The sequence below is a fragment of the Phyllostomus discolor genome, chromosome 5, assembly GCF_004126475.2.
Source record: "Phyllostomus discolor isolate MPI-MPIP mPhyDis1 chromosome 5, mPhyDis1.pri.v3, whole genome shotgun sequence".
Taxonomy (NCBI): domain Eukaryota; kingdom Metazoa; phylum Chordata; class Mammalia; order Chiroptera; family Phyllostomidae; genus Phyllostomus; species Phyllostomus discolor.
In genome coordinates this window covers 168,585,849-168,593,684 of record NC_040907.2, presented here as the reverse complement: position 1 = coordinate 168,593,684, position 7,836 = coordinate 168,585,849, and the positions used below count along the sequence as shown (strand labels likewise).

The 7,836-nt window shown below is 55.1% G+C and overlaps 1 protein-coding gene across 15 annotated transcripts in view; it reads left to right on the top strand.

Moving 5' to 3' along the window:
- Positions 1 to 4,446: 4,446 nt before the first annotated feature.
- FGFR2 (fibroblast growth factor receptor 2) overlaps positions 4,447 to 7,836 on the top strand; it is a 100,119-nt gene continuing 96,729 nt past the window's right edge. For 7 of the 15 annotated variants that reach the window (XM_028512413.2, XM_036027410.1, XM_036027409.1 and 4 more), the window contains exon 1: positions 4,449 to 4,909. The gene's annotated coding sequence lies outside the window, so the exon portion shown is untranslated. Of the gene's footprint in view, positions 4,910 to 7,836 lie in introns of all 15 variants that reach the window. The other 8 variants (XM_036027406.1, XM_028512412.2, XM_036027404.1 and 5 more) reach the window with 2 other exon arrangements.

Genomic DNA, 7,836 nt, shown 5'->3' with positions numbered 1-7,836 from the left:
AAGGCTGCAGGTGCGTGAAGGAGATGTCTACCTGTTTTATGCACCTGAACTTGAAGCTTCTTGGAAATGCAAACTCCCTGGAGCACTTGGAGAAAGCATTGGACTAAACCCACAGTGAGCGGGTAACCGCTCTCTTGAGAGAGTAACATTTCGGGAGGCAATGAATTCTGCTCCAGGTGTTTCGATTTGACACGGAGTGGAATCACCTAGAAAGAGCCTCACCTGGCGAGGAGTGGCGAAAGCGGTTGACTTGCTCTGGTGGCCACTGGGATGAGTCCCAGCGGGACCTGGAGACCAGACTTCTGGTGTCCCAGCCACTGACCTGGGGGGTGGCCCTGAGCCCCTCAGGCCCCCCCCTTTCAGCCCCACTTTCTTCCCCAGTAAAATGTGGGGTCGGTGTGATGGTTTCACACACACTTCCTCACCTTGGGGCCCCATCTCCTTGGGAGACTCATCCACGTCACTCAAGCCCCTTGGAAATCCAGTCAACCGTAAGGGCAGGGGCATTGGGGCCATTTTTACCCAGATGTTCCTCTTGTTCTTAAAGAAGCTCTTCTTGGGGGGAGGGGGATAAGTTGTTCACCAGTGTTAAAACTGCCTTCTGCCTGGCATCACCCCCATCTCCTTTGCCTGCCTGCCCCCCCCCCCAAGGACTGCCGCAGGGGGCAGTGGGGACCACTGAGCATTGCATTGCCTTCCATTCGGTGGCCATTTGCATGGCTCAGGCTACCTGCCCAGGCCCCATCTCAGCCCAGGTGAGTCTTGTGTAGGCACCACCAGGCCTTTCAGCTGGGGCAGCGCGGTGGGGTGGGGGATGGGCAATTCAGAAGTCACTAGCCCTACCCTGTTTTAAAACCAGGTCCATAATAACATGCAGGTGGCATCACTGGGTTCTAGGGTCTTCACCTCAGTCCTCCCAGTAGTCCCAGGAGGAGGAATAACAAGAACTAATACTAATGAGCTAATAGTCATCATTGGAAATACGTGGCCTTTCCCATGTGCCAAAGAGTTTCTTTAGCACCAAGAGGGGCATCCGAATAAAAAAAGTCTTGTCCAACCTTAATTCACTCAGTCTTCTTCGTGATCCTATTAACTCAGAACAGGTACTATTATCTTCCTCATTTGACACCTGAGGACATGGAAGACTCAGGGAACTGACGTCCCTTGCCCGAGGTCACACACAGCCGTTGAGTGAAGGGAGCCACACCTCGTCGGTTGGAACCGAAGCCCCTTCGCCTCAGAGTGAAGCAGGACTTCTGGAAGGATTCTGTCTCCAGGCTTTGAGATTCAGTTCAAAGTTCAGAGTCCCCGGTGAAGTTCAGTGCCGGGACCCAGATCCCGCCTCAGTGAGAAGCTGTAAGTTCCCAGGAGTGCCGACTCTTACCATAACCCCTTGGACCGTCCCGTATTTCTCCCTCCAAACGCTTCTTTTGTGCTTTGCCCTTTATTGAGATGTCGCTTAAAGCTTGAAGAAAGTCATAGTTCTGCAGAGAGCGCGGAACCACATTAGAAGGACTCATTAGCACTTAATTAGCCTTCATTCATCTAAGGCAAGGAACAGCCACCCATTAACAAACAAATTATTAAAAGAGAAACCTCACATCTTTGAAGGGGAGAGGTGCAGGCCCCACCCCCTTCCCCGCTCCCCTCCCGTCACCAATGGGCTAGTGGCCCCATTGGTCCCTGGGGACTGCGCACCACTGGTGGCTGGGTGTCACTTTTCTCCCATGCATTGGTGTATCATCACTAGAGTAAAAAAAAAAAAAAAAAGGGCGTCTTGAGGGCTTTTGGAAAAAAAAAAGGAGGGGTGGTGACTACTCAGGACATTTTGTAAAGGGAAGAAAATGGTGAAGAAAAGGGTCCCCGGTGGGGGGTGGAGGGCCTGTGAATGCGGCCTTGTCTGGCGGGTCTTTCAGCCGAAACCTGGTGCTGGCGCTCCGAGTTCAGTTCAAACTGTCACCTTTAGTTCTCGCTGGCTTTCCTGCCCTCGGCCCCGAACCTCAGCAGATTGGGGCCTATTTACCTATTCACACTCGGCCGTGGAAGCTCATTAATAGGCTTATTAGCAACACCATTCACGGGAGGCCATCGGCACAAGGGGTTCGAGCCACTGGAAGAGGGACGAGAAAAAAAAACTGCAAAGAGATTATTTTCTCATTCAGAAGCCTCGCTGGTGTGAAAGCCGCTCTAGACCCTCTGAGGTTACTTGAAGCCTAAATATGATGACAGAATTAGGTGGTTTTTTTTTTTTTAAATTCCAAACATGCTTGTGCTTTTCTCCAAACGGAGGAGTTTGCTGTTGCGGACCGCACTCCCTCCCAAGGGGACACTCTGAAGGGGAAAGCATCTTGTGATGGATGGGTGTCTTTTCTTCCCGGTGAAGAATGGATTCTGTAGACTGCGCCTGGACGTTCAAGTCCATGTTCTTATTTGTCATGTTCAGGGGAAGGCTTCCTTGTTATTCAGGGGACACAAAGCTCTCGGTGGCCGGGCTCAGGGACGAGGGCTTCCTGATCTGGTAATTTATGTGAGAATGTGCTCACAGCACTTTCAATGGCTGATGGATATGCTGTCCCGGGATGGGAAAGGATCTGCCCGAGACACTCGAGTTTCCCACTGGTGGCGAATGGAAGGATGTGAGGGCCGGCCTCTGTTCCGGGCAGGCGGGCGTTCACAGCTCTCTTTGTGACCCGGGGTCTGAGAACTTGTCAAGTATTTGTTCGTTCTCAGCAACCGAGGTGGCAGTGGGTCTCGGAGGGTCCCCCGACTGAGGGGACCATTCACGAAAAGGTCTGGGACTGCCTCGAGTCAGAAGACTGGGCCAACGCATACCCCCAATCACACGGACTGATACTTTCGCTTGAGAATCAGACTGTCGTCTGTGCTGTCAAATCTCCAACCACGCAAGTTCATGTCCATTTGCTTAAAGTCTCTCAATGGATTTGACATTCCTGGCTTTTAAGTAATTTAGGTAAAACTTTTCCTGTGATGGATCGTGAAGAGAAATGATTCTCCAATGATGTGGCACCTTGAAAAAATATGTTAGCCCCTGGCTGGCGTAGCTCAGTGGATTGAGCGCGGGCTGCGAACCAAAGCATCGCAGGTTCGATTCCCAGCCAGGGCACATGCCTAGGTTGCAGGCCCCTGCCCCCAGCAACCGCACATTGGTGTTTCTCTCTCTCTCTCTCTCTCTTCCTCCCTCCCTTCCCTCTCTGAAAATAAATAAATAAAATCTTAAGAAAGAAAAAATATGTTCATGAACGTTAGGACACGTGTGCTGGTGGCGACCCATGAACAACCGCATTTCCAAGGGTGGGAAGAGCCGAATTTCCAGGCCTGTTTGGTTCTCTCCGTCCACCTGTCTGCAGGCCTCAAGAGCATTCTAAAGCACTTCTGGGTTTAATGACCTTTTCGGAGGGATACAAATGAAAGCTTTTTTTTAAAAAAAATCTATACTCTCTTGAACCTAAGCATGACTGCTTAGGAGCTAGATGACAGAGGAGGGAGAGAAATTATATGAAAAAATAAATGATCCCACAGACACAGTCAAGGGAACAGCGTACATGGAAATAGGGAATGTGACCAGTCACAGCCTGGAGTTCAGTGGAAGAATCTATCAGTAAGATTCAGAGAGGGGAAGTGATTTGCTTGTCATTCAGCTGCGTGGAGTAGAACTGAGTCTTTAGACTCTTTCGGATTCCTTGTTATTAGTCCAGATACATATTACTAAACAACACACTTTGGGTGGCAGGTTTTTACTTTTTCTGAGAGAGTCATATGCAAAGTCAGGCTCTGCCAGTAACCAGCTGCGTGGCCCCGGACAAAATGCGTACCATCTCCCATCCTCCGCTTCCTCATCGGAAGCTGAAACTATTCCTCTGCGGGGTGGTTGTGCTGGTTAAAAAGAATATTCTATTCAGCGTGCCCTACCCGTAGGAGGGACTCCATAAATACTCGTCTCTTCTCTCATTGCTGTTGTTTTGAAGGGCAGAATAGTGAATGTCCTGCAAACATTCCCAAGTTGCTTCCTCTCCTCTCCAAGTTTCAGTTGCATTAAATTTCTCCCTCCAATTTCGTGTCGAGGTATTTTAGTCTCTTTAGGGTTAGGGCACTTATTCTGTCATTTGTTTTCCGACTTGAAACTAAGCAACGTAACGCAATCGCCGGCAAACCGTCGGTCAGTGTAACTGCCGAGGAGCGGGAAGGGACCGGGCCGACTCACGGAAGATGCTGCCGCATCTCTCGTCCCGATCGTGGTCTTCCGCGCTGCCGTCTCGGGCCTCCGGAGCCGCGCAAATCGGGGCGGCGGGGCGCGCGGCGCTGATTGGCAGAGCGGGCGCCGCGGTCCAGGAAACGGCTCGAGTTTCAGCGGGGGCGTGACCCGCCGGGAGGGGGCGGCGGCGGCTGCAGCGGCGGCGCGGGCGAGGCGGCGGTGGAGAGCGCGGCGGAGAGCCGAGCGAGCGGGCGGGCTGCGGGTGCGGAGCGGGCGAGCGAGCGAGCGAGCGAGCGCGGCCGCCACAAAGCTGGGGCGCCGCGAGGTCTGCGCGCGGCGTAGCTGGCCCGGCGCGGCGACTTCTCTCCAGGCTGGCGGGGCCCGGGCGCCCCGAGGCCGCAGCTTTCCTGCGCGCTCTGAGCGTTCGCAAGTTGCGAGCAAAGTTTGGTGGAGGAAAAGCCAAGCCTGAGTCCTTTCTTCCTCTCGCTCCCCAAATCCGTGGGCAGCCCGCGGGCGTCATGCCCGCGCTCCTCCGCAGTCTGGGGCTCTCGTGAAGCCTCGGAGTCTTGGCGCCGGCGAGGACCCCAGAACCACTTTTTCCTTTTTGGAGTTTCCCCGGAGCTTGTCGCTGGCTCCATCCTGATCTACGCCGGGCGCAGGGGCAGAACCGATCGCCGAGGAGCGTTGCCATTCAAGGTAATCGCCGTATTGGGTGCCTCGGGATTCTCGCCGGAGGGGAGAGTGGGCGCCGTGGGCGCCCGGGACGCGGGGTGCACCGTCTTCCGAGCCGAAGGCTCGGGGGACTGGCACTGGAAGCTGCTCCCTGTCCCTCCCTCTGTGGCTGCATGGGTGATGGCGGAGCTGGGTGCGTGCTGGCGGCCGGGGTTTGGGAAGTTCTACCTCTACCACCCTCATCCAGATGCTGACATCTGCCCCTGCCGTTGGCTCCCCCCTCCCTGTCAAACTCCCGCGGGCTCAGCCCCACCGGCCAGGCGCGGTCCTCCGACCCCAGAGCCCGCGGACGAGCGGCAGGGCTGCCTCGCTGGTGGCACAGCCCCGCAGATCTGGGGCTCAGAAGGGCATCTTTGGGGTTCCTTATTCCAGGGCCCGGGGAACGCCCGCCCTGTCCCATCTAGGCCCCGGCGGGAAACCTTTCCCCTGGAGGGAATAGCTGGAGTTGGGCGGGCGACATCGCCCTAGGGTTCGCGATGCTATCGGGGCGGCACCTTTGCGAGCCGGAGCTGCTTCGGTTCTACGACTTCAGTGCCTGGCGCCTGGCGCCCGCAGCCCGCAGCGCGCCTGGGGCTAGGGGGCGAACTGGACCGACTTTTTCGAGTTCGCTGCCTGCTGCCGCTCAGAGATGTCGAAAGCGCAGGCGAGTTCTAACTTGCGCGCTCATTCTTTCAGCGACCGGGCTGCGCTGGGGAATTCGCCGAGGCCCCCGCCAGACGCTGGCAGCGACTCTCCCGGCCCGAGGGCTAGATGCAGGGGTCTGGCCCGGGGACCACGGGGCTACACGGTCCCCTCGCAGCCGGCTCCCTCGCAGACTCTTCTCCCGGCCTTCCTTCTTCTCGCTCGATTCAATAAAACCTGCCCTTAAAGGCAAACCTGCTTTCACACTCGGGGCACCCATTATGTGTTTGGTGTGCAACGCTATCAACATTTAAAACCCTATTGTCCCCTTGGTCCCAAATCCCTGTAAATCTTCCTCTGGCCTCGACTCATTTTCATCTGAAAAGCCTGTTTAGTTTGAATAGAAAAGCAATCAGGCGCCCCTCTCCCTTTCCCTGGAATGTCAATTAAAATGCAGATTTCTTTGAGCTCTTTAGCGCCCAGAGACTAGGGGGAAAAACAGGATATTCCAGGCAAACAAATGAAAGAAATGCTACAATGAAACCGAGTTGGTGGTGGTGAGAGCTGCCGCCAGTTCGCACGGGCTTGCCCGCATTCGCAGAGCGCTGCGGGCCGTTCTGGGTCCGCCTGTGTTTTACATGTGTGTTTCTTGAGATTTCAGTCTGTTGAGGAAACTCCACCCCCCTCCCCATGAGACCCCTTGATTGCTCCCCCTCCTGCTCAGCCCTGGGGAGCAGGGCAGTGCCAGGGAGGCTTTGAGCCTGGAGATAGATCTGCGCCCTGGGTGGGGACCTGCCCCCCCCCCAACCCCCGACCCCATAGCACTGCCGACTTTCCTGCTGTGAAATCTCCCAAGAACAAAGCGCAGGAGAGCGCCGCATGGGCAAGCCCTCCGGTGGACAGACGTACCTGCTTAGAGGTGGAAGCTAGTGAAGGCGGGCACAGTGTTGGCTTGCCTTTTTGGAGTTGGGGGGTGGGGCGGGACTTTGGGAATGTTCTGGTAAATTGAGGAGCCTAGGATAGACCGAACATGGGGACCACTCCCCAACTCAGGCTCTCTCGATTGCCACTTTGCCTGTCTCCCGGGGGCAGGCTTGTGCCGAGGGGATCGTGGACCAGGGGAGCGGGTGGTGGTGAAGAGCCATCCATCACTGGGAGGATGACAACTCCTCCCACGGCCGGGCTGAGAAGAGAGTTCCCTTTCAAGGGGAAAAATAAACACGCTGGGGCTTTCACTGAGGCTCAGACTCCAGGAAGGATTATGGTATTGAAGGCAGGAAGCCGGGATTGTGGCCGCCAGTGGCATGCTGGGCCTGTGTTCCCAACACCGAGCCCCGGGATCTAATTATCCCATCTAGGAGGTCCTTCCGTGCTTTCGTCCACTCCAGCGAGGGGTCGTGCGGACCCGCCGCCTCAGGCCTCCGCCTTCCGGAGGTCTGGAGAGGGGGCCGCCGTGGGGCCTGGCCCTGGAGTTGGCTGTGATTCCAGGTTCTGGTGCAGTCGGATGGGATGAATGAACGGCTTGAGGTGTGGAGCCCAGGCCGCTGTCCACCTTGCTCTGCGGAGAGCAGAGCAGGCTCCTCTGGGGCCGGGGCGGGTGGGTCAGGGCTGGGGCAGCTGCCTGGGCTGAGATCTGCTAGGAGTTAAGGTTGCGGGTGAAGTTGTCAGGGGCAGAAAATTCCCATGCATTCTGGAAATGCTTCGTCAATCAGTGAGAATGTTTGTGTACTTACCTCCCACGTGTATGTGGAAATAGATGCGGAATTATCTTTTGAGGCTTTTTGCTTTAAGAGGAAAGAAAAGTTGGGAGGGAAAAAAAGCAACCCTTCCAGCTATATCTGAAAACACAGGGTGTGTATACACACACACACACACACACACACACTCTCTTTTGCTAGGAAGCACACCATTTCACGTGTGCTGTCTTTTGAAGCAGAGGGTTTTTTTCTCCCTGGAGATGGTGCGGCACCCTCTTTCTCCCCACGCATTTTAACCTCTAGCTGTGGCTAAAAGCAGCCGTTTCTCTTACGAAGCTTTTGGGGGGTGCAGGCAGTGTTGACATCCCCTGTCATAATTTGAAACATCAAGCTGGCATGCAAAAAGCACGGGTTGAGGAGTTTTTTATATGAAAGGTCTCATCCCCTCCCATCCCCCGTCTTAGAAAATGTGGTTCATTCATAGCATTCACAGAACCTGATTGTTTTAATCAAATTCGTTCAAGTCTGTGTGTTTCAGCTCTACCCTTAGTAATTGATACTGAACAAATGCAA